General features: G+C 44.8%; 1 protein-coding gene and 1 long non-coding RNA gene across 2 annotated transcripts in view; one reads left to right on the forward strand and one right to left on the reverse strand.

The window, feature by feature from the left end:
• RTN4 (reticulon 4) overlaps window positions 1–24,224 on the forward strand; it is a 118,806-nt gene that overhangs the window by 20,491 nt on the left and 74,091 nt on the right. The window lies entirely within an intron of this gene.
• Window positions 8,297–12,910, reverse strand: LOC143835837 (uncharacterized). Its single transcript, XR_013230358.1, has 2 exons — window positions 12,781–12,910; window positions 8,297–8,654 (listed from the first exon to the last, which is right to left on the reverse strand). It is a non-coding gene; the product is annotated as an uncharacterized LOC143835837 (long non-coding RNA).

A 24,224-nucleotide genomic window follows, 5' to 3' on the forward strand; every position in this document is an offset into this window, starting at 1 on the left:
TGAAAAAAATACAAAAAATAAACCATTTTTAAGGGTTAAAGTATCCTCCATTATTAATACCTCCAACTATTAGAGGTTGGGAGCATTGACATCAATGGTTTAAGCCCTTTTAATTTTCAGCACACTTCACAGAATCACAGCATTGAATTCAACCTTTGAATTCTCCTGGATTGCTCTTGAAAGTTTTATGCCATCCCCTTTATGATTATTCTTTCTGGAAGGAATTGCATTAAACATATCCCTCCTTCCCGTTCTCTGCACAACTGCAGGAGAAAATTTTGAAAGACAACTGAGAACTTTCAAGAAGGGAGGGGAATGGGGGATTGTGTTCTTTGAGGAGGATTGATGGTGTTTTTGCTGTTCTTTTCTAGGCATCCCTTGGATCACTGTACTAGAAAACTATTTTTTTTTTTTTGCAGGGGGAGTAGAGGGCTTACTTCTCAAATAGACACAGCTGGCTTTCTGGTTGTCAGAGCCACTTAAGGTGGACATCTTACCCAATGTGACACGGACATGATCACCTCCCCAGGAGGTGCAACTATGCATGGAAAAGGAGATTGGTAAATGGCTCAGTGAAGTCCTTCCCCTTTCTCCTCCCACAGAGCTAGCTGTCCCCAATGTGCATCAAGAAGGCACATAAACATAACACTATATTCTTCACGGAGAGCCTCTTGTGGCGCAGAGTGGTAAAGCAGCAGACATGCAGTATGAACCTCAGCCCATGAGGCTGGGAGTTCAATCCCAGCAGCAGGGTCAAGGTTGACTCAGCCTTCCATCCTTCCGAGGTCGGTAAAATGAGTACCCAGCTTGCTGGGGGGTAAACGGTCATGACTGGGGAAGACACTGACAAACCACCCCGTATTGAGTCTGCCATGAAAACGCTAGAGGGCGTCACCCCAAGGGTCAGACATGACCCGGCACAGGGGATACCTTTACCTTTACCTATATTCTTCATTGCCCTGACCTGGATGTTCTGGGCTAGACCACCAATGAATCCCAGGGTCACTATGGAGAGGAAGGCAATGGCAAACCATCTCTCAAAGCCTCTTGTCCTGAAAACCCAAAGGGGCTGGAACTTGATGTAAAAAAAATTGCTCTTCATGACTTTGCAACAGGACAGGATGGAGGCCAAAATTGTACATTATCCCTACACGTGTGCTCCCAGCTGTCCCTTTCCTACTGAAGGCACCACTTGGCCAGTTACTTGTGCTTGAAGGTCAGTGCTGGACAAGTGCGGAGCTTAAATCAAGTGACCTGTGCCAATATTATTCCATGTATTCCCCACCTTATCCATGAAGCTAATGTTTCAAGAGCAAAGCTGCAGGGTTCAGATTCTTCTGGATGAAAGAACAAGGGATAGCGACAGTTTCTTTGTAGTCTTTGCTCTCTTTACAAACATCCAAAAAGTGAGGGACCACTGGAAGGAAACAGATGGGGCAGCAGAGCCTTGGAAAAACAGCTTATGTATCCCTCCCCCCAGATGCATTCCCAGTTTCAGCCAGATCCAGTTAGAAACTCTGAACCCTCAGTCTCTGCCTTTCCCTAGGCAACCTGCTGTTTCTCTCCCTCCTCTTTCCCACACACCCTGTAGAGCGCTCATCTCTAATTAGACACTATGTTTAGGAGATTTCTGGTCGGATCTTCCCAGCCAGCTTTTTAAACAGCAAGTAATAGTCATGCTCTGATTTGGATTGGGGCTATAGGTCAGGGGGAGGAGAGTCTTAACTGTGGTACACATCTTAGTATGGTTTCATCAGTTAAAACTAATATATGCTTCTGTGCTAGGGCTGGAGGAAAAGGCCCTGTCCCTTTAACAGAGGCTTAATGTGTGGAAATGGGTAGCTGAAGCTTTTCATGGCATGGAGATAAGTAAACTCACCTGGTAAATAGCATCCTATTAAGCCTCTATTAAAGGGACAGGCCCTTTTTTCCCAGGCCTGTTGGCAGCCTTATATGATGACTGACAGCTGACTGTGCAAATGAACTCAGCTGAAAAGTGTATCTTGGACTGTGTGAACATCTTTCCATGGTGTTCCATATCTGACTGGCCACGGGCACACATGCACATAATTACATGAAGTTGTAATGTGCATGTGATCAGTGTACATTTTGGAGCAAACCTTGTTGTCAGCCATTCAGTTGTGTCCAATTCTTGATGATCCCATGGCACAGCTGCCGCCATGATCCCCAATCCCACAATGTTTCCCTCAGCCATGCAATGTTCTGGCCAGTGTCCATCTTGATCGCATCCAGCCACCGTGCTCTTTGTTGGCCTGGTTTCCTTTTTCCACTGACCAATCCTAGAATAATTACTTTCTCCATTGAGTTGGATCGCAAGATATGGCCAAAGTAAGTGAGCTGGAGTGTTTGGGATTTTGCTTTCCAGTGATATATCAGACTTTATGCATTGTAATATTTCCTTGTGACTTTTGCTGTCCATGGAACCCGCAGAAGCCTCCTCCAATATGGTTCTATCCCTCTGTGATTCTCAGGCAGCTGTGCAGAACTAAGAAAGCCTTGAGATGTTTTGCTTATACATCTGGGCTGTGTAAAAGGGTCTTAAATCTTATTGCTTGTGCAAAAGACTGGATATTATGGGAATCCAATACTGATGTGGTCCATCAGTAGACCAGCAAACACTTGATGACTCTGTGTTGTTGCTGGAGGCTTGCTTGGGAGTTCATGTTACCCACATGCAAACACAAGCCATTTATGTAGAACTAGTAATCAAGCCCGCTGTATGAGTAATACAGCGGGCTCTAGGCACTTACCGGATTGTGGGAGGTCCGTCGGGCGTTGGGGCCTCCCCCGGGGCGGCGGTCATTTGGCGGGCAGGGAGTCCCCGGCAGCCGCGCTCCGCGCGACTGCCGGGGCCTCCCTCGGGCGGCGACGGCGTGACGCAGCGAGAGGCATTACGCGCCTCTCGCTGCGTCAGGCCGCTGAGCAGGGAGCCCCCGACGTGTCAGGCCGGCGACAAAGGGAGCAACTGCGAGCCGCACTGTGCGCGGCTCGCAGTTGCTGGGGCTGGGAATGTCTTCTTGATATTCAGTTGCAATCCACTTTCTTTAGCACTTTCTTCATCAAGAGAGCCAGCTTGGGAAAGAGAGCAAGCGTGGTACAGTGGTTAGGAGTGTGGACTTCTAATCTGGCAAGCTGGGTTTGATTCTCCGCTCCCTCGCATCCAGCCCACTGGGTCACTTTGGGCTCGCCACAGCACTGATAAAACTGTTCTGACCGAGCAGTAATATCAGGGCTCTCTCAGCCTCACCCACCTCACATGGTGTTTTTGTAAGGAGAGGAAAGGGAAGGCAGTTGTAAGCCGCTTTAAGACTCCTTGGTAGAGAAAAGTGGCATATAAGAACCAACTGTACTACTACTTCTTCTTCCTCTTCCTCTTCCTCTTTGTTAGGACATTATTTATTTAAGTCATTTCTGCCCCATGTTTGTAAAACGACACCCAAGACACCAAACAATACTACAGGCATGCAAAACTATGATGATACAAAATATATTAAATATATTTTGTTATCATTAGATTACAATATAACAGTTGATTTAAAAAGATAACGATACCAGCAAAAACAGATTGGATAGAAATAGGGATAATATAAAAACCAACATTCAGACTAGAACAGAGCACTAAAAATATAGCAGCAAACCGATGAAGCCATTCATAGCAGCAGGAATAAAAGTGTGTGCCATGGTGTGTATATGTGTGTGCATGTGCATGTGTGTGTGATGGATAAATGCATCTCTGTGGATATTCTCACCAGACAAAGTTGGACAGTTCTCACATAGAAAGCAACCTGCCTGGTGCATGCTGACTCACATACAGATGTAGAATCATAGAATCATAGAATAGAGTTGGAAGGGACCTCATGGGTCATCTAGTCCAACCCCTGCACTATGCATTGTGCACTATGTGCATTGTTTACTTTCACATTGTTTTGTTGGTGACTGGCTAAGCATGTGAACTGATCCCACTGACAAATATTGCACTGGGTGACTGGAGCATTCTTATTGATTGTGGTGTATCTGTGATGGCTCATTTGCACATTGGGACTTGTCCCTTGATTTTGCAGTCATCCCCTGACTAGTATTCAAAAAGCTGTCAGCCCCTGCAAACCTCTGGCCAAAGACTGCATCATGTCCCTGAAATACTTTGTGTGGAATCTGCTATTGCTAAGCTGCAGAGTTGTGCTACTATAGGTATGCCATCACTGGATCAAAAGCTGTAATGCCTAGCTCTGAGTCACAGCCAGGAATAACTAATGGGAAAGCAGAAATGTGGACATGACAGGCAAATGTCTATAGCCACACCTCAGTTCCTCTGTGCTGTTTCAAAGGAGGACCGTGGACGATTGATATACAGTTAAATAATCACACAAAACATCCAATTATGTTTTAGGTAAAGGTAAAGGTATCCCCTGTGCAAGCACCGAGTCATGTCTGACCCTTGAGGTGACGCCCTCTAGCGTTTTCTTGGCAGACTCAATACGGGGTGGTTTGCCAGTGCCTTCCCCAGTCATGACCGTTTACCCCCCAGCAAGCTGGGTACTCATTTTACCGACCTCGGAAGGATGGAAGGCTGAGTCAACCTTGAGCCGGCTGCTGGGATTGAACTCCCAACCTCATGGGCAAAGCTTTCAGGCGGCTGCCTTACCACTCTGCGCCACAAGAGGCTCATTTTATGTTTATGTTTTACTCAGCTTCAAATGAACTCTGGGTGCTGAAAACAAAAACAGGAATTAGGTCACTGCTTTTAGGCAACGTCAGTGATCCCATTCGGAGAAAAACTTGTTAGAATATTTGTTTCTGGGCTTGATTCAAAGCGCTGGTATTGTCATTAAAGCCCTCACATCATAGGATCAAGGCAGTGCTCCCATAGGAATTGGACTGCTAACCTCTGGATGGAATCTGGAGATCTCCCAGCATTATAGCTGATCTCCAGATTATAAGAGCAATTCCCGTGGAGAAAATGGCTTATTTGGAGGGTAGGCTTTATGGCATTATAATCCACCTCTTGGCAGCACCTTCAAATCACCAAATCAGCCCTACATTGGAGATTGTCGGTGACTTAAGAATAGATATAGAATAGTACAGAGGCACTGGAAAACCAATATGGCAATAAAAAAAATATCCAAATAGTCGTTTTCAGTTTCAGTTATTCTTTAATTGTTTCAGTTATTTTTTAATTCTTATTTCATACAAGTCCCAACGCGTTTCGCTCACTGGCTTTGTCAAGGGACAAATTGTTAGTGTTTCAGACAAACTTCATATAAGTAAATATTTGTCTCTTAGACAGAGTATAAGGTCGTATTAACCGCAGCTACTCCTAGCCTTTATTTGCCCACTGCTACTGAGGTAACCCTAGTGAGCATGAGTGAGAGGGCCCCCAGGCTTTGTAACCCACTGCCCCTGAACACAGATCTTGCCCCCTTCCCGAAATCTCTTTTGGTCAGCTGCACTAATTCCCTTGATAAGGTACTGTCATTGTTTCTCTCCGTTTTTAACTGCTGACTGCTTGTTTTTATTGCTTGATCCTAACTTATTAATAGGTTACTGCTGTCTTGTGATGGAGGGGAGTTACGCTTTTGTTTGTTGGTTTGGGAGATGGAAGGTTAGGCCTTTTGAGTCTTGCATTATTTTATCCCTTACTTGAAAATGCCTTGAGCATTATCTTAGTAGAACGGCATGCTAAAATCCCCTCAGGTAATAAACAGCAACAGAAAAGACTCTAGTGACATGACTAATAAAACTTACATGGTGCTGTTAATGCACACTCTTCGTGGCATGGGACTTACTTTTTACATACAGAGGATTGGTCAGTGTGGACTGTGCAGGTGGAGGACACAATCCGACAAGGTTTCCTGTCTGAGGCTCATTGAAATAGGCAGATTGTGAGTGGGTGGGCAGGAAGGGATGTGCCAGTGTTTGTCTCTTGTGGCCCTTCCTTACATACTCAGGGAATTGCTAATCTCCACTGTGGGATCGTAAGTGACCTCTCTAGGCCAGGCTGGATTCTGTAGATTTTTGGTGGGGGGATCACTTGGGCATGAAATTGGGGTCACTGTGGGTGGGTAGGTAGTTGTGAGTTCCTGCATTGTGCAGGGAATTGGACTAGATAACCCTGGAGGTCCTTTAAACTCTTTGATTCTATGAAATGGATGGGAGCTCCCCAAGCATATTCTCTCACGGCTTCAGTTAATATCAGTTGGGCTATTTTGATTTGTTTATCTGTTACATTTCTATACTGCACTCCTTTGTGGCTCAAGGCAGTTTACAATGAAATTTATGGCTCATAGTTCATCGTACTGTTGGCATAGTACAGAGAACACAATAACATAGTACAGAGAATTAGGCTGCAACTGCTCATGAAGTAAACATCTCAGCCCTGGATTTGCCTTGCAACACTCATGTAGGGCCAAGGAGGGAATTTGGAGGAGTAAACAGTCCTGTGTGTGTTTGTGTGTAAGTGAAGATGCCAACCTCTTTTATATTTTGTAAACTCCATGCACTATCTATTTAGGACAGGAAGGGTATATGTGTTGCAAATAATAATAATAATGATGGCTGGGCCCTTTCTTTGGAAATGGGATTATTGCTGGGGACAACTAGTAATAGTAGAATCCTGTCAGAGAGAGAGAGAAGATATTTGGGGGGAAAAACTGCAGGCGCAAAAGTTTGAGCTTCATGCTCAAGGTGCTGGGTTTGCTGGGTAGTGTAGCAGAACTATTGCTACAAATGTTTACAGAATTGATTCCTAGCTATCCAGACAACTTAATTCAGCTCATTTCATCAGGGGATATGTATTTACAAGCAGAAGGTGGGGAAGTCGGCACCACTTCAACGAACAGCACTGTCTCTACTGAGCAGCATCAGTTCCCTAAAACAATAGAATATAATCCCTTAAATCTTAACAACCAACTTCAAGTTTCAGGCTATGTTCAAAACAACCCAGATGGAACTGATAAAACCCTTCATCATGTCACCCACCCAATGTTGTGACATAACACCTTCCCACCCCACCTCACTGGCATACCTATGCCACTCCCAATTCTGCTGTGGGTGTAATGTTTGAACAGAATGTACACATGAGAAATCCAAGTCATATATGCATGAAAAAAGTTATCAATATCACACACAATCTCAGAAGTGATCACACTATTGGGGGCCTACACATGTTGAATGATATACAGATATATGCTATCGCAATTTGATGCCAACGTGTGGATGTCTGGGAGTGTCAGACATGCCTGATGGGTAGGATGGGAAAATACAGTCTTGTTTACTCACTGAGCAGCTGACCAAAAGGATTCTTGGGATCCTGACATCCCCCCTGCTCCACATACATCTCCCAGGTGTGACCTGCTGAATTCTTTGCTCTGGAACAACCAGAAGCCATCAGTAGCCTTTGAGTAACCACCTAGAGCTTTCCAGCATATTAGTCAGGAACCCACAATTTGTGAGCCCGCCCCCATAGTTCTTTTTGGAATGTGGAGCCTCCGACACGCTCTCTATATTTAGATTTGCAGATTGCTAATAGGAACTTTAGATTCTTATTATAAATTTGAATGACAAATTATACTTTGCACATTATTTAAAAAGTTGGATCCAACCCGATTTCTGCTGATGAAAATGGACCTCTTAGATCACCAAAAAAGAATGTGCTGAGGTGTGTCATAGGAGAAAGCCATGTTTGGGGACTGTAGCAATGAAGGGAACTGGGGGGGGGGGAATGAATAAAAAAGCTCACTGGATCCATCCACTGTCTTGGTCTTAGCTGTTGTATTATTCATGCTGTGCATTTTCTGGTAAAAGTTCCCACTAAGTTTGGAAAGAAAACCTTTGGTCGAGAAACATTTTTGTTTTCCAGCTACTTTTGGTGCTTTTCTCATCTAATAAATTAATTACTTCTCCATAAGCACCATGTCTCATAATCTACTGCAGAGTTGATGTGGGGCTTTTATCGTTGTTTCTAACAATTCTCAGTAGTAATTAACAGAGGTGAGTATATAGTTTACAAGCTGCTTACAGATGAAAGACTGCTTTTTGGTTGTCTAGCACAGGCTCTGAGTTTTTGGGGGACATGTCCAGGTAGCATTCCATTATAAAGCTTGTGCGGTAATGGAACTGCAATCAACATAACTCCATTGGGGCTACAGAGTGATTTCTGATAACTGACTCCATTGTACATTTCATTTTATCGCTGTATGAATTGTTTCCGTCCCCCCTCCCTTCTCTGAGCAACAGCAGTTTCACTGAACTGATTCCCTTTGGAGGAAAAAAAAACAGATTTCTGTAATAGCTGTTTATTTCCAAATAGGAGAACTAGGAGGAACAGGCAGGCACCCAAACAGGTAGCTGTAGAACCAGCTACATCGTCCTCCCAAAAACACAGTACATGCTTGGAGCTCCTGAAGACTGCTTCTTGTTGGTTGACTCAAAAAATTCAGATCAGTTTCTCTTCTGTTTCTTTCATCTTTCACTTACTTCTCAGTCAGAGCACTGTGCCCCACCCCTCTCCACCTTTTGACCAGTAACTGTGACTTGTGTTCCAGGCTGAGTTTGGAGTGGCCGTTGATTAGTGTTACTGGTCCAGTCCTTCAGCAGGAGGGCACATGGTGCACAATAGCACATTAAATTCTGGATCTCTGTGTACAAAACAAGCAACAACAATTATTCCAGGTCCTTGCCACTCTCCCTGTAACAAGGGAGGGTACTTTGAGAACAGGGCAAGGAATACGTGATCATCTCCAGAAAGTGCTGATGAGGTTTCAAAGTTGTCACATGAATATCTAGTTTCAACAAAGGAATACTGCAAATGCAAATGCAAGGTAAAGAGCTGAGGCTGCTAGCAACCAGAGAAACCTGATCCTGAAATGGCTCCCAGCAGTGGAAGGTTAGGTTACAGGCTGCAGGCTGCATTCTCTGACAGTAGAACGGCTTATTTTTTTTGTTTGTTTGTAGGCAGGAGATACAAATCAGAAATAGCTCATCTGATTGCTGAGAGAGGATCTGCATTCTTTCCAGCATGTGCTTATTTATTTTCAGGTCAATACTTTCAAGTTCCACCATGTAAAGGCCTGGATGCACATTGCTTGTTAAGGTGTGTAAGGCAATATAAATCACTTAATGGAAAAGCACCCCTGTCCCCACTGTATTTCTCTTCCCTGTTACCCATTCCCAAAGCTGCTCTTTCCTAAAACAAAGTAATGGAAGTTCTCTACTTGCACTTGTATGTAATGTGTAGTTACACTCTCCCCTTAGATGTTTTTTGGTCTTAACCACATTGGGAGATCTGCTCATGCATCTCCCCCGTAGCATGCAGTATGGTTTAAGACTGCAACAAGCTTTGCCCCACATCCTTTAAATTCTGGCCTTGGACTCATCAGGGCTAGAAACCTGGGATTTAAAAAATATGAATGAAACAGAGATTCTCAAACTGCTATAACCAATATCAAATTCTGTATTTCTGCTGGGTGGACATGCACACAGAGGCATAGCTATGCTTACAAGCAGTGTCAAAGGATGGGGTGAATTGCTCATTGAACTTCCTGGGAAATTTCCCAGTGGTTTGCTAGCTTAAGGCCATTGGCAGTAAGGACAAGCCGAGCCAAGCTGTGGGCTCTCTGCCAGTACCTCGGGGGTCACTTGACTGAAGCTTTGCAGCAGCAACGATAATTGGCACAAACTCACAGATTGCTTCCACAGCCACAGCCACCCATTTGTGGGATAGGGCAACGGGGGAGCCTATTGTGCCCTGTCAGTGCCACGGAGCTGTAGTGCAGCAAGGACCACTCAGCTTGGCTTGTTTCAGGACTGCTCAGAGGAAGAAGAAGAGGAGCTGGGTTTTTTACCCCACTTTTCATTACCCAAAGGAATGGCTTACAACCCCCTTCCCTTCCTCTCCCCACAACAGATACACTCTGAGGTAAGTGGAATTAAGAGAGCTCTGAGAGAACTGTGACTAGCTCAAGGTCACCCAGCTGGCTGCATGTGAAGGAGTGTTGAGTCAAAACAAGTTCTCCAGATGAAAGTCTGCCACTATATCACGTTCATTCTGAAAAGGCCCTCTTCAAGCACCCAAAATCTCCAGGTATTTTCTCACCTGGACCTGGCAATCCTTAACAACATCTTTATTTTTTTATTTATATTTATATATTTGATTTATATCCTGCCACTTTTCATAGGCTTGTGGCGGGTTAGACAGAAACAGATTAAAGCCCCAATGGTGTAAATCACAAATCCCCTAATACCATAGTATTACCAAGTAATACTTTAATTACTTTTTAGGAGGAAAAACAAAGAAGCATTGTTTAAACATGCATTTCTTGGATGTTCTGGAAATGACCCAGAAGAGACATAATTGCGTCTGGGATGTTGGGGCAATGCTCTGGAATTTGGCTAAAAACTCTCTTGTTTACAATGGATCTTGCTTTTCAAGTTTCTTTTTCCCCCCCAGTCAATAAAAGCTGAATACTGAGAGAAGGACCGGAAGGGACCAGATCTCTTCCTTGGGCTACAGCTTTCTTTGAGCTCTCCAAAAGGAGGAGTCTAGTGGCAATGGTCGATAATGGGGACTGAACATAGTCCTCATTTTCCTTATAAACTGGGCTGAGTGTGCTCCATGCTTTTCTTTTTAAAGCTGCAACAGAATAATTTTAGCTCTTCACAAAAAAAGTGGATTATCTAGCCTTGACCTGGATAGCCCGGGCTAGTTCGATCTTGGAAACTAAGCAAGGTCAGACTCGGTCAGTATTTAGAAGGGACACCATCATGAAAGTCCGGGGTTGTGATGTGGAGGCAGGTGACAGCAAATTGCCTCTGAACATCCCTTGTCTTGCATTGAGTCAGCTGTGACTCGATGGCACATATCTCAAATTACTGGAAATGCTTTGGTCTTTCTTACTAAGCCCCATTCAGGCTTCAGAGATGCTGGCTTACGCTCTTTTAGCACTTACTGAGGGGCACTTGGACACAGCCATTTCCTAACACTTCTGGTCTACAGTGTTGTGGTAAGCTGTGCTCCCTGCGCCCCCCCTCCATGCTAGGGTTTCCAGGTCCCCCTTGGTCACCAGCAGGGGGTAGGAGGGATGGTTGCCTGCTCCAGGTTGGGAAACTCCTGGAAATGTGTGGGTAGAGACTGGAAAGGACAGGGACCTCAGTGGGGTACAATGCCATAGAGTCCAGCTGCAAAGCATGCATTTTCTCCAGGGAGAAGGGTGACAAGTGGAGTTCCCCAGGGATCTTTCCTGGGGCCTGTATTGGTCAACATATTTATAAATGATTTGGATGAGGGATTAGAGGGGATAATTATTAAATTTGCAGATTATATTATTCTATGATTCTGTAGTTTGGAGAGGAATGTGATTCCATGGGTTCTCCAGGTCCCACCTGTAAGCTGGCATCCACTTACGCCAGGGCCATAGCATGGAACCATTCACAAATTCTGAGCTTCTAAAACTATTATTTGAAGTGGTGTAAAATGCAGATTAGAGCCTTTTGTGGCGCAGAGTGGTAAGGCAGCAGACATGCAGTATGAAAGCTCTGCCCATGAGGCTGGGAGTTCGATCCCAGCAGCCGGCTCAGGGTTGACTCAGCCTTCCATCCTTCCGAGGTCAGTAAAATGAGTACCCAGCTTGCTGGGGGGTAAACGGTAATGACTGGGGCACTGGCAAACCACCCCGTATTGAGTCTACCGTGAAAAGACTCAGTGGCTCACATGGGTAGCTGTTTGAGTCTACTTTAGTTTGTAGCATCAAGACAAAACAGGAGTCCAGTGGCAATTTAGACAAGAGAGTTGTCTGATTCATATAAGCTTATGCTAGAATAAATTTGGTGGATCTTTAAGGAGCCGCTGGATTCATGATTTATCTCTTTGGCCCAGAATCTTTTGGAAATTGTGCTCCCAGTGGGAAACACAGATGCAGATCTGACTCACAGTCCTCCAGGTAGACCTAGATCTGACTCATGGGCTATGTACCGTGTAGTTAAAACCTATTCCAGAGTTGTGTCTGGGAAGGTACCTGCAGGACTGTGTCTTCCCAAGGGCCCCCAAAATATGAAACTGGCACTGGAGACTTTATTGGAAACCTAATGGAGGCCACAGGAATATCTTCAGAGACCAGCTTGTGAAGATGAAGAATACCAGTATTTCACACTGCCTACTGCAGACCTGGACCTTAGATCTTAAAAAAAAAATTCTTCGCCACTTAGCAGGACGATATAAATGAACAAGAGACCAATGTAGGGGTGGTTAAAAGGGGCAAATAAATAACTCACTCCTCCTCCATGTGCAGCCTGTAAGAACTCTCACAGCCCCACCTTCCTCACAAGGTGCTTGCTGTGGGGAGAGGCAACATTAAGTCATTTTCAGGTTCATTCAGATAAAGAAAAGTGGGGTATAAAATCCCACTCTTCTTGTTCAAGTAAAGCAGCAGTTCTCAACCTTTTCGGTGCTGTGGTCCCAACTTTGGTGGCAGGGCATGTGTGTGTGTGTGTGTGCGCATAGGCACACAGCTATCGAGGCAGCCAATGCCATGGCTCCGCCACCTCCACCTGCCACCGCCTCCACCACCACCTGCCTTCCACTGTCACCACCACCTGCCTCTGCCTACCTCTACTATCTGCTGCTGCCGCAGGCAGCGGCCAGCAATGGGGCAACACCGTGGAAGGGGCCAAGCGACCCCAAATGAGGTCCACTGAAGTAAAGGCTTTTAAAGGAGCCTGGAAGGTAGAGCAGGCTGTGCTGTGGGGAGGAACCCGGGATCCACCAACCTGGGAATATCTGAAGCCACTCTGTTCCAGGTTGATAGTGGATACTGTGCGTGTCCTATTTACGAAAACAGCCTCTCTTGACAAAGATGTACTACAGTCTGCCTTTCACAGTGGAGCAAACAAAGGCTAATAAATCCCCCCACCCCTCAGCAGCCTGTATGCTAATATTGATCAACACTCTGAAAATCAATTTGGGGACATCTGCATGCAAAAAGCACACCAGTTGTTTGCAGGCTGCAATGACAGCTGCATTCCACAACCCATTTGCCAGATAGTGAGGCTTGTTAAAGTGAGTGGATCTATTTGCATGTGGTTACACATATTGACTTTTACCGGGCATGTTTTGAGCCGTGCTTTCCAAAGCTTTGCTGCAGAGCTGTGTGGTTTTGTTTTCCAGTATGAAACGTAACACAGAACAGAGCAGGGACAGGCAAACATTGGCCTGGGAGTTCAGTCCATCCTCAAGCTCTTCCTATCTGCCCTCCCAAAGAAATGCCCAATCCTAAGGATTCCCTCCCCATCTGTTTGTGCACTGTATTCAATCCTCTGCTTGAGAGGAGACACAGGTAAATGACTCTTTGACACATCACGTGCAACTGTTCCAACAGCAACAGAGATTTTGATCACTATGCACTTCTGCTGGCTCCTTATTATAAGGGGAAATATATGATTTTACAGAAATGGTTGGGACCTACCATTTTATGGATGAAAGTACTGAGAAGGGATACAATTATCTGAACAACTCTCTTCCCTGAATTGTCTCAAGAACCATGTTACATTTGTTTACCTAAACATGGGTCTGTCCCAGTCACATGGACATGATTTTAAGAGAAAGAAGGAAGGGATAAAATAGTACTTCCCCTGGTCCATATCAGTTATCCCATACCATCTTGCCTCCTCCTTACCAAACAAGCAGGGATTTTCTGACTTTGCAAGTTTGTAACAGTCCATTCTCTACAGACATTTAGCCAGTGATATTGATTTCTGTACCATTTTTACAGATCATAAGAGCTAGGGCTGGAGAAAAATGTCCTGTCTCTTTAATAGAAGTTTAGTGGTATGTTACTTGCCAGGTGATGATATTTACTTCCATGCCTTGAAAAACTTCAGGTGTCCATTTCCCTTAAAGGGACAGAACAGTTTTCTCAGGTCTGTCAGTAACACTAATAGAATCAATATATCAGTTTTACCAGCTGACATTAACAGGATCCATAAATAGTCAAGGGATTAGGGGATGCAAATTCATATGGGCTCTTTTTATTAATACAGATAGATTTCCTGTCCTTTCTTTCCTATAAATTGTACCCAAAATAACACCATTTATGCTTTTGGTCAAAGCAACATCAGAGCAAGGGCTTTGAACAACTCAGGAACACACAAAAAAGTGCACAGTTCTCCTTCCCTTCATTTTATCCTCCCACCCAATAACACTGTGTGGTAGATTAGGAGGAGAGTGTGTGACTGGCCTATGGCCACCCAGCAAACTATCATGCCAGAGTTGGATTTTAACTTTGGTGTCTTAGATACTAGTCCAGCAGTCTAATCACTACCACATACAAGATCTGTTCAGGAAAACCAACCACATTTTAGACATTTAAATATGGAAACAGATTATTTCATTCTATTTAATAAAATGACTTTAGTCTATATATTAAATAATTAAAAATCATCAGCCTATGCATATTAGACTGTATTGCAATCAATGGGGCTTACTCCCAATTAAATGTCCCCAGGATCACAGACCAACATAAAGCAGGGTTATTCAGGCCTGTTAATTTCAATAGGGCTATTCTCGAAGTAATTGTGTTTAGGATTGTGGCATGATCCTATGCATGTTAAGCCCATTCGTATTTTTTTGCAAGTGTATGTCTAGGATTTGCAGGCTTACTCAGGAGTAATTCCCATTTAGATCAGTGGGACATCTGATGAAATGTGTATAGAATTGCGTTGTTAGTCTATCTCTGTCTTGGTTATCCTGTTAATTAGATTCTGAGTCTTTTGGGGGGGTCTGTTCTCCTTCTCTGGAATAGTGATGAAGAAGATGATGAATTGTCAGTGTTAGATACTTGACCGGTAGTCTAGTCAAGTTCTTAGGAATTGCAACATGGTCTTCTGGAGCTGAGCTGGTGGTATTTGTTCAATGCTCAGAATGTCCAGGTGTTTCTTGAGACTTATAGGCACTGCTCCAAGGGCTCAAAATACAAGAACTGGCACTATGTTAACCTCCTTGCAAAGATGCTGTAACTCTTTTTATGTCTGGGTGTGGTATGATCTTCTGCTCTCTTTTTTTTTTTTTGTATTCTGCTGTCTCCTGGGATTGCAATATCAATTTGTTGTTGTTGTTATGTGCGAAGTCGTGTCCGACCCATCGCGACCCCATGGACAATGATCCTCCAGGCCTTCCTGTCCTCTACCATTCCCCGGAGTCCATTTACGTTTGCACCTACTGCTTCGGTGACTCCATCCAGCCACCTCATTCTCTGTCGTCCCCTTCTTCTTTTGCCCTCGATCGATCCAAGCATTAGGCTCTTCTCCAGGGAGTCCTTCCTTCTCATGAGGTGGCCAAAGTATTTGAGTTTCATCTTCAGGATCTGGCCTTCTAAAGAGAAGTCAGGGTTGATCTCCTCTAGGACTGACCGGTTTGTTCGCCTTGCAGTCCAAGGGACTCGCAAGAGTCTTCTCCAGCACCAGAGTTCAAAAGCCTCAATTCTTTGACGCTCGGCCTTCCTTATGGTCCAACTTTCGCAGCCATACATTGCAACTGGGAATACCATAGCCTTGACTAAACGCACTTTTGTTGACAGGGTGATGTCTCTGCTTTTTAGGATGCTGTCTAGATTTGCCATAGCTTTCCTCCCCAGCAGCAAGCGTCTTTTAATTTCTTTGCTGCAGTCCCCATCTGCAGTGATCTTGGAGCCCAGGAAAATAAAATCTGTCACTATCTCCATTTCTTCCCCATCTATTTGCCAGGAATTGAGAGGGCCGGATGCCATGATCTTTGTTTTCTTGATGTTGAGTTTCAAGCCAACTTTTGCACTCTCCTCCTTCACCCGCATCAACAGGCTCTTTAGTTCCTCTTCACTTTCTGCCATTAGAGTGGTATCATCTGCATATCTGAGGTTGTTGATATTTCTCCCTGCAATCTTGATCCCAATTTGTGACTCCTCTAATCCCGCATTTCTCATGATGTGCTCTGCATACAAGTTAAATAGGCAAGGCGACAGTATACAGCCTTGCCGAACTCCTTTCTCAATTTTGAACCAGTCAGTGATTCCATGTTCAGTTCTCACTGTTGCTTCTTGACCTGCATATAAATTTCTCAAGAGACAAATAAGATGCTCTGGTATTCCCATCTCTTTAAGAACTTGCCACAATTTGTTGTGCTCCACACAATCAAAGGCTTTAGCATAGTCAATGAAGCAGAAGTAGACGTTCTTCTGGTACTCCCTAGCTTTCTCCATGATCCAGCGTATGTTGGCAATTTGATCTCTAGTTCCTCTGCCTCTTCGAAATCCTGCCTGTACTTCTGGAAGTTCTCGGTCCACATATTGCTGGAGCCTAGCTTGTAGGATTTTGAGCATAACTTTGCTAGCATGAGAAATTAGTGCAATGGTGCGGTAGTTTGAACATTCTTTGGCATTGCCCTTCTTTGGGATTGGAATGTAAACTGACCTTTTCCAATCCTGTGGCCATTGTTGAGTTTTCCAAATTTGCTGGCATATTGAGTGTAGCACTTTTACTGCATCGTCCTTTAAGATTTTGAATAGTTCAACTGGAATGCTGTCACCACCACTAGCTTTATTGTTGCTCAGACTTCCTAAGGCCCATTTGACTTCACATTCCAGGATGTCTGGCTCCAGGTCAGTAACTACCCCACTGTGGTCATCAGGAATGTTAAGCTCGCTCTTGTATAGTTGTTCTGTATAATTTTGCCACCTTTGTTTAATCTCTTCTGCTTCTGTGAGGTCCCTACCATTTTGGTCCCTTATCATACCCAACTTTGCATGAAACGTTCTCTTCATATCTCCAATTTTCTTGAAAAGATCTCTGGTCCTCCCCATTCTATTGTTTTCTTCTATTTGTTTGCACTGTTCATTTAAGAAGGCATTCTTATCTCTTCTAGCTTTTCTCTGGAATTCTGCATTCAATTGGGTGTATCTTTCTCTTTCTCCCTTGCCTTTCACTTCCCTTCTCTCCTTAGCTATTTGTAAAGCTTCCTCAGACAGCCATTTTGATTTCTTGCATTTCTTTTTCTTTGGGATGGTTTTAGTTGCTGCCTCTTGTACAATGTTGCGAACCTCCGTCCATAGTTCTTCAGGCACTCTGTCTATCAGATCTAATTCCTTAAATCTATTTGTCACCTCTACTGTGTATTCGTCGGGGATATGATTTAGTTCATACCTGAGTGGCCTAGTGCTTTTCCCTACTTTCTTCAATTTAAGCCTAAATTTTGCAACAAGAAGCTCATGATCTGAACCACAATCAGCTCCTGGTCTTGTTTTTATTGACTGGATAGAACTTTTCCATCTTTGGCTGCAGAGCACATAGTCAATCTGATTTCTGTGTTGACCGTCTGGTGATGTCCATGTGTAGAGTCGTCTCTTGGGTTGTTGGAAAAGAGTGTTTGCTATGACCATTGTATTCTCTTGACAAAATTCTACCAGCCTGTGCCCTGCTTCATTTTGTACTCCAAGGCCAAACTTCCCTGTTATCCCGGTTATCTTTTGGCTTCCTACTTTAGCATTCCAATCCCCCATGATGATAAGCACATCATTTTTTGGCGTTGCTTCTAGAAGGTGTTGTAGGGCTTCATAGAACTGATCAACTTCATCCTCTTCAGCAGCAGTGGTTGGGGCGTAGACCTGGATCACTGTGATGTTGAATGGTTTGCCTTGGATTCGAACTGAGATCATTCTGTCATTTTGGGGATTGTATCCCATGACTGCTTTTCCTACTCTCTTATTGATTATGAAGGCTACTCCATTTCTTCTGCGAGATTCTTGTCCACAGTAGTATACCTGATGGTCATCTGAATTAAATTCACCCATTCCTGTCCATTTTAGTTCACTGATTCCTAAAATGTCGATGTTCAGTCTTGTCATTTCTTGTTTGACCACGTCCAGCTTACCTTGATTCATGGATCTGACGTTCCAGGTTCCTATGGAATAAAAATCTTTACAGCATCGGACTGTCTTTTCGCCACCAGTTACTTCCACAACTGAGCGTCCTTTCGGCTTTGGCCCAGTCGCTTCATTCATTCTGGCGCTACTCGTACTAGCCGTCTGCTCATCCCCAGTAGCATATTGGACACCTTCCGACCTGAGGGGCTCATCTTCCAGCGTCATATCGTTATGCCTATTGGAACTGTCCATAGAGTTTTCATGGCAAAGATACTGGAGTGGTTTGCCATTTCCTTCTCCAGTGGATCACCTTTTGTCAGAGCTCTCAGCTATGACCTGTCCGTCTTGGGTGGCCCTGCACGGCATAGCTCATAGCTTCACTGAACTACGCAAGCCCCCTTGCCACAACAAGGCAGCGATCCTTGAAGGGGGGCAATATCAATTATCCAAACCCTATTTCTATTTTTTTCTAGAATTGTGATTTCAGAGATGTTACACTCCCAATGTTCATCTGTTTGTAACTGGAAGCCCTAAAGCAGCGGTCCCCAACCTTCATCTGGTCGGGGACCGCCTCCGGGGGTGGGGGAGAGCCAGCAGCCCGGCTGTCGCAGTTGCTCAAAACGCGCACACGCGGAACTACCGCGCATGCGCGTTTTGGCCACAGGTGGCGCTAACACGCATGCGCAGAGTTGCCGCGCATGCACGTTTTGGCCACCAGGGGGCACAAACGCGCACGCGCGGCACTTCCGCGCGTGCGTGTTAGCATCGCTGGCGCGCCGGCTGCCGCGCCGGCTGCCATGCTGGCCTCTTTCCCCCCCCTCTCGCTGCAGGGGGGGAGGCAAGCATGGCCGCTGGCGGCCCGCTCCGATGGCCTTTGCGGCCCGGTACTGGGCCGCGGACCGGGGGTTGGGGACCCCTGCCCTAAAGAATCTTTGCGGTTTACAGTATTTCAGGTATAAATCAATACATTAAAATTATTAAAATTCTCCATTAAACCCCCGTAGAACAATAACTCACAAAGATAGCGATAGAATAATTAACAACTGTTCCCACGCAGGCTCACTAGATGGGCCAAATGAGGCAGGCAGATGGATAATTGGGCACAAGATGGAACCAGGGGAAATGGGGAACCAGGCCAGTCTAATACTGGCCTCTAGCCCTAGGGGAGAGGGGGCCAATCTTAGCCCCCCAGGCCACCACCCGGCCTCAGACAAACGCCTGGCAGAAGAGCTCCATTTTGCAGGCCCTGCGGAACTCAGAGAGCTCTGACAGGGCCTGCAGCTCTTCAGGGAGCTCATTCCACCAGGTAGGGGCCAGGACCGAAAAGGCCCTGGCCCTTATCAATGCCAGGCGTGCCTCCCGGGGTCCTGGGATCATCAGCAGATTCTTACCCGCAGAGTGAAGTGCCTGTGGGGGGGTCATAAGGAGGTAGGCGGTCCCTCAAGAAGCCATACTTCTTGCAAAGATTCCAGTGCAATATAGGTGCACTCTGTTGTGACATTTTTTATAGTCAGTTTGAGTAATTTATTGCAGGCATTGATCATGTGGTCAACTATTTCATCCTTTGTCTTGCTTCTGTTATCAACACTATTATTACTGGTCTTCTGATGATTAGTTTTGAATGCCTGTTCTTGGGCAGCTAAAACGAGTCCTTCTGTTTCTTTCTTCAAGTACCCATTTTGGAGCCACTTCTGGGTATTTTCACTGTCGACTTTATTCTCTATGTCTTTCAAATATTGTTTGTCTTTCCAGTTATCAAAGTGAGTTTTGATGGCAATCTTTTTGTCATCTTCTTTGTTTTTTGTAAACGTAATTAATTTTGCACATATCAACTAGTAGCTTCTCTGCTTTTCCTGTTTTTCTTATTCAACGGCTTGTTTAACTCTTTTCTTGGTACGTAAGGGTGAACAACATCACTTTTAGAGGGTGCAAATATCTTGTGACATTTGCAATCTATTAATTATGCTTGTTTCCAATTGATAATGCCAGCTGTGTATCTTAGAATTGGGACTGCACATATGTCAATTACCTTTACTGTAGTGCCTCTGTCTAATGTTTTTTTCCTTTGTCAGGAAACCCAAGCCTGGGTCTCTCTGAGCTACTGCCAAGCAGTGCTCAGGTTAAATGCACACAAGAAAACCAAAAACTAAAGAGAATTGCATACCGGTTTATTAAACAAACAAAATTAGCATCACTCTTATCTAAGGCCCAATTATAGTTTTTTGCTATCTGGGATCAGGCCACTTGTTCACTGGAGCCCTCCAAGAGATGATGGCTCTAGTTACTGAACTGAGTGTAGGTTTTTCACTTAGCCAATTACTGCATTCTGATATCAGGCCTTGAAAGAAATACTGATAGTGTCTAGGAGAAAGGCTAATTAGAAGCACCTGCCAGCTAAAGCAGACCCACTATTATTAGTGTTAACCTTTGGCAAAACTAGGGCACTTTGCCTCAAACAATATCTTTTAAATGCTTGGGTAATTCTCCTTGGTTGTAGCTTTCTTAAGAAGGGTATGTTTAATGTTGTTGCCTTGCAGAATTCCAAGATATTTGTAGTTTTCTTCAAAGTCCAGTGTTTGGATGTTGTTGTTGGACATCTTGATTTTTTCTAGTACAACCATCTTTCCTCTATTCAGTGTTAATGCTGCACATTTGTCAAGGCCAAATTCCATTGCTAAATCTTTGCTGAATATTCAAACTATATTTAGTAAAGAATCAATCTCAAATGATGACTTTCCATACATTTTCAAGTTATTCATATACGATTAGTATAAAACCTTTGGTTCTGGCTTTGAAAGCCTCTGCTGTTGAGAATTACTGTGAGTGGTAGGGCTACAATAAAGAGCAATGGTGATAGTAAGTTTCCTTGGAAAATTCCTCATTGAAATTAACTGTTCTATTTCTTCTCCATTCACTATTAAGCTGGCAATTTTTTGAATGTTATTATAGTTTTGCTGATGCCTATCATTTCTAGTGTTTTCATGATCCATGTATGAGGGAGTGAATCAAATGCCTTCTTGTAATCAATCCAACCAACATTCATTTTGGTTTTCTGCCTTTTACAATTTTGTAAATCCATTTCATCAATTAGTAACTGATCTTTAGTGCCTTGGGATTTTTGACAAATTCCTTTCTGTTCATGCAGTAAAATTGAATTGATCTTTGAATGTTGCAGGTCCTTCGGAACTGAAGCAGTTCCTGTAAGGCCCACAACTCTACCAGGAGCACATTCCATTAGGTCAGGGCCAGGATTCAAAAAGGCTCTGGCCCTGGTTGGTCAGCGCATACTTCTCAGGCCAGGAATCACCAGCCTGTTCATGTTGGCGGAGTGAAGCACTCTCCAGGGGATATAGTCTGTTAGGTGGTCCCTCAGGCACACTGGGCCCAGACGGTGGATGGCCTTAAAGGTCAGTACCAATACCTTGAACCTTATCTGGAATTCAGTGAGGAGCCAGTGCAGCTGTCTTAGTAAAGGTTGAATATGGGCCCTCTAAGGTGTTATAGAAAGGACCCGTACTGCTGCATTTTGGACTAATTGTAGTTTCTGGGTCAGGGACAAGGGCAGGCCTGCACTGAGCAAGTTACAGTAACCTAGCCTAGAAGTGACTGTCACATGGATCACTGTAGCCAGGTGTTCTGAGGGTGCTAGTAGTTCAATTTAGCAGAGCTGGTAGAATGCCTGCTACACTACCCTAGTGACTTGTGCTTCCATAGTCAAGGAGGCATTGAAAATCACACCCAAATTCCTAGTGGATTCTGCAACCATCAGCTATACACCATATAGGCAGAGTAACCAAAGGGCCTCCTTCTTGGAGGGGTTGATTTTCAGATGGCTCTGCTTGTTCCAAGCCATCAAAGCTTCCAGAAAACTGGCAAATGTTTCTGGGGGTGAGTTGAGGTTGCCATCCTTCAGGAGACAGTCATTTGTGTATTGGTGGAATGCAATTCCAAATCGGTGGGGCAGCTGGGCAAGAGGATGCTTAAAGATGTATGTAAAGGATGTAGATTGTAAATTCTGTATGATTTTATTGTATGTTTTGTATGTTTTATTGATGTTAGCTGCCGCGAGACAGCAGGCCAGGAGCATCAGCCTAAAAATATAATAATAAATAATAAAATACCATGGGGAATAGCACTGCACCCTGTGGGACTCCACAGGGAAGCTGACAAAGGCATGACTGCTTGTCACTCACTGTGACCCTCTGTCCGCAACTCTGGAGGAAGGAGTTCAGCTATTGAAGGGCATCCCCCCGTATTACATTTGTTAATTTGGTTTTGCTTTAAAATCCTGAACCGCCCTTTTCTTAATGTCCATTCCCAGTTCTCTTGTCATTACAGCTGCTCCACTACACATTAATTAGTTGGTTTCAGTTAAGTTTACCGTAGGTGTTTCAATTGCTGTATCAATATTTTCCATGAGCCTTTAATATTACTCTGAGCATAGGTAATCTTTGCCTTCACTGCTTCATTTCTGCCCATTTTGTCCTCTACAAAGGTGAGCTGTTAATACTTTACTCTGTAATTATTGGACTTTCAAGAGCAACTTGATTTCTATGGCTTATTTTTTGGTTGGTTTAATTTATTTCTTGTTCTTCATGCTTCCTTTTTTGACAGGTTTGCTGGATCGTGGAAATTCGGTTGATGTGGTACTTGGATTTTAGTAAAGCTTTTGATAAGGTTCCCCATGATGTTCTGATAGATAAATTGAATGACTGCAATCTGGATTTTCAGATAGTTAGGTGGATAGGGAATTGGTTAGAGAACCACACTCAAAGAGTTGTTGTCAGTGGTGTTTCATCAGACTGGAGGGAGGTGAGTAGCGGGGTACCTCAGGGCTCGGTGCTTGGTCTGGTACTTTTTAACATATTTATTAATGATCTAGATGAGGGGGTGGAGGGACTACTCATCAAGTTTGCAGATGACACCAAATTGGGAGGACTGGCAAATACTCCAGAAGATAGAGACAGAGTTCAATGAGATCTGAACACAATGGAAAAATGAGCAAATGAGAACAAGATGCAATTTAATAAAGATAAGTGTAAAGTTCTGCATCTGGGTCAGAAAAATGAAAAGCATACCTACTGGATGGGGGATACGCTTCTAGGTAACACTGTGTGTGAACGAGACCTTGGGGTACTAGTGGATTGTAAACTAAACATGAGCAGGCAGTGTGATGAAGCGGTAAAAAATACTTTGGGCTGATCCTGCGTTGAGCAGGGGGTTGGACTAGATGGCCTGTATGGCCCCTTCCAACTCTATGATTCTATGATTCTATATCAGGAAAAAAATTTCAGTCAGAGTAGTTCAGCAATGGAATAGGCTGTCTAAGGAGGTGGTGATCTCCCCGTCACTGGTGATCTTTAAGCAGCGGCTGGACAGATATTTATCATGGATGGTCTTGCACCAGAGAGTCAGACCAGAACAATTGGGTTGAAATTAATTCAAAAGAATTTTCAGATAAACATCTGGAAGAAGTTCCTGACAGTTAGAGCTCTTCCGCCAGGCTTTTGGTTGATGCCGGGCAGCAAGGAAGATCTGCCCCCCCCCCTCACAAATGTGGTGGTTGCATGTGTCATCAGCTCCCCTCCACCTCCCCTTTTTTAGTGGGGTTGCGGAGACTGGGTCAGTCTACAATGAACCTTGCTGCCGTTCTTGTCTTGACTTAATTAATTTGTTAAGGATTGGGTTTTGTGGGGTACCATGTTTTATTGTTTTTATTGTACTGGTTTTAGGGGATTGGTTTTATGTGACCCACCTTGAGCCTCCGGGGGGAGGTGGGATATAAATAACTAGTAAATAAGCCCGCTGCAGTCTGAATGCAGCGGGCGCTAGCGGGGCGAGGGAGTCTTTCGGGTTGCGCTGGGAGAGGTCCGGGAGGCAAGGGTGTGCGAGGGGCGGCATGTGACTGGGTGGCGGCTCGTCCTGTGGCCGCCCGTCCCGCGGCGTGTCCTACCTTGGTGGTGGAGGAGGAGGCGACGCCGCAGGCGAGGGGCCGGGTGTTTCGTGTCTGGCATAGGCCCCGATGGTCGCAGGCTCCATGTGATTGAGGCTCCGAGTCGGGGTGGGCTGTATGCGGGCGGGGCCAGCGGCGCGGCCATGTGCCGCGGCGGCGCCGTTTGCAGGCATGGCGAGTGGCGGTGCGGGCTGGTGCCGGGTGTGTGGGCCAGGGCCAGGTGTTTTGCTGGCAGGTGCAGCTGAACGCGGCGCGAGGACGACGGCGGGCGGCTCTTCCTGGGCTGCCGGCGATGCAGCGACCGGCCGCCTGGAAGGCAAAGGAGGTAATGGTGGCGGCCGGGCGTATTCGAGCAAGGTGAAAGGGAGGCG

Source organism: Paroedura picta, chromosome 1, assembly GCF_049243985.1.
Source record: "Paroedura picta isolate Pp20150507F chromosome 1, Ppicta_v3.0, whole genome shotgun sequence".
Classification (NCBI taxonomy): Eukaryota; Metazoa; Chordata; class Lepidosauria; order Squamata; family Gekkonidae; genus Paroedura; species Paroedura picta.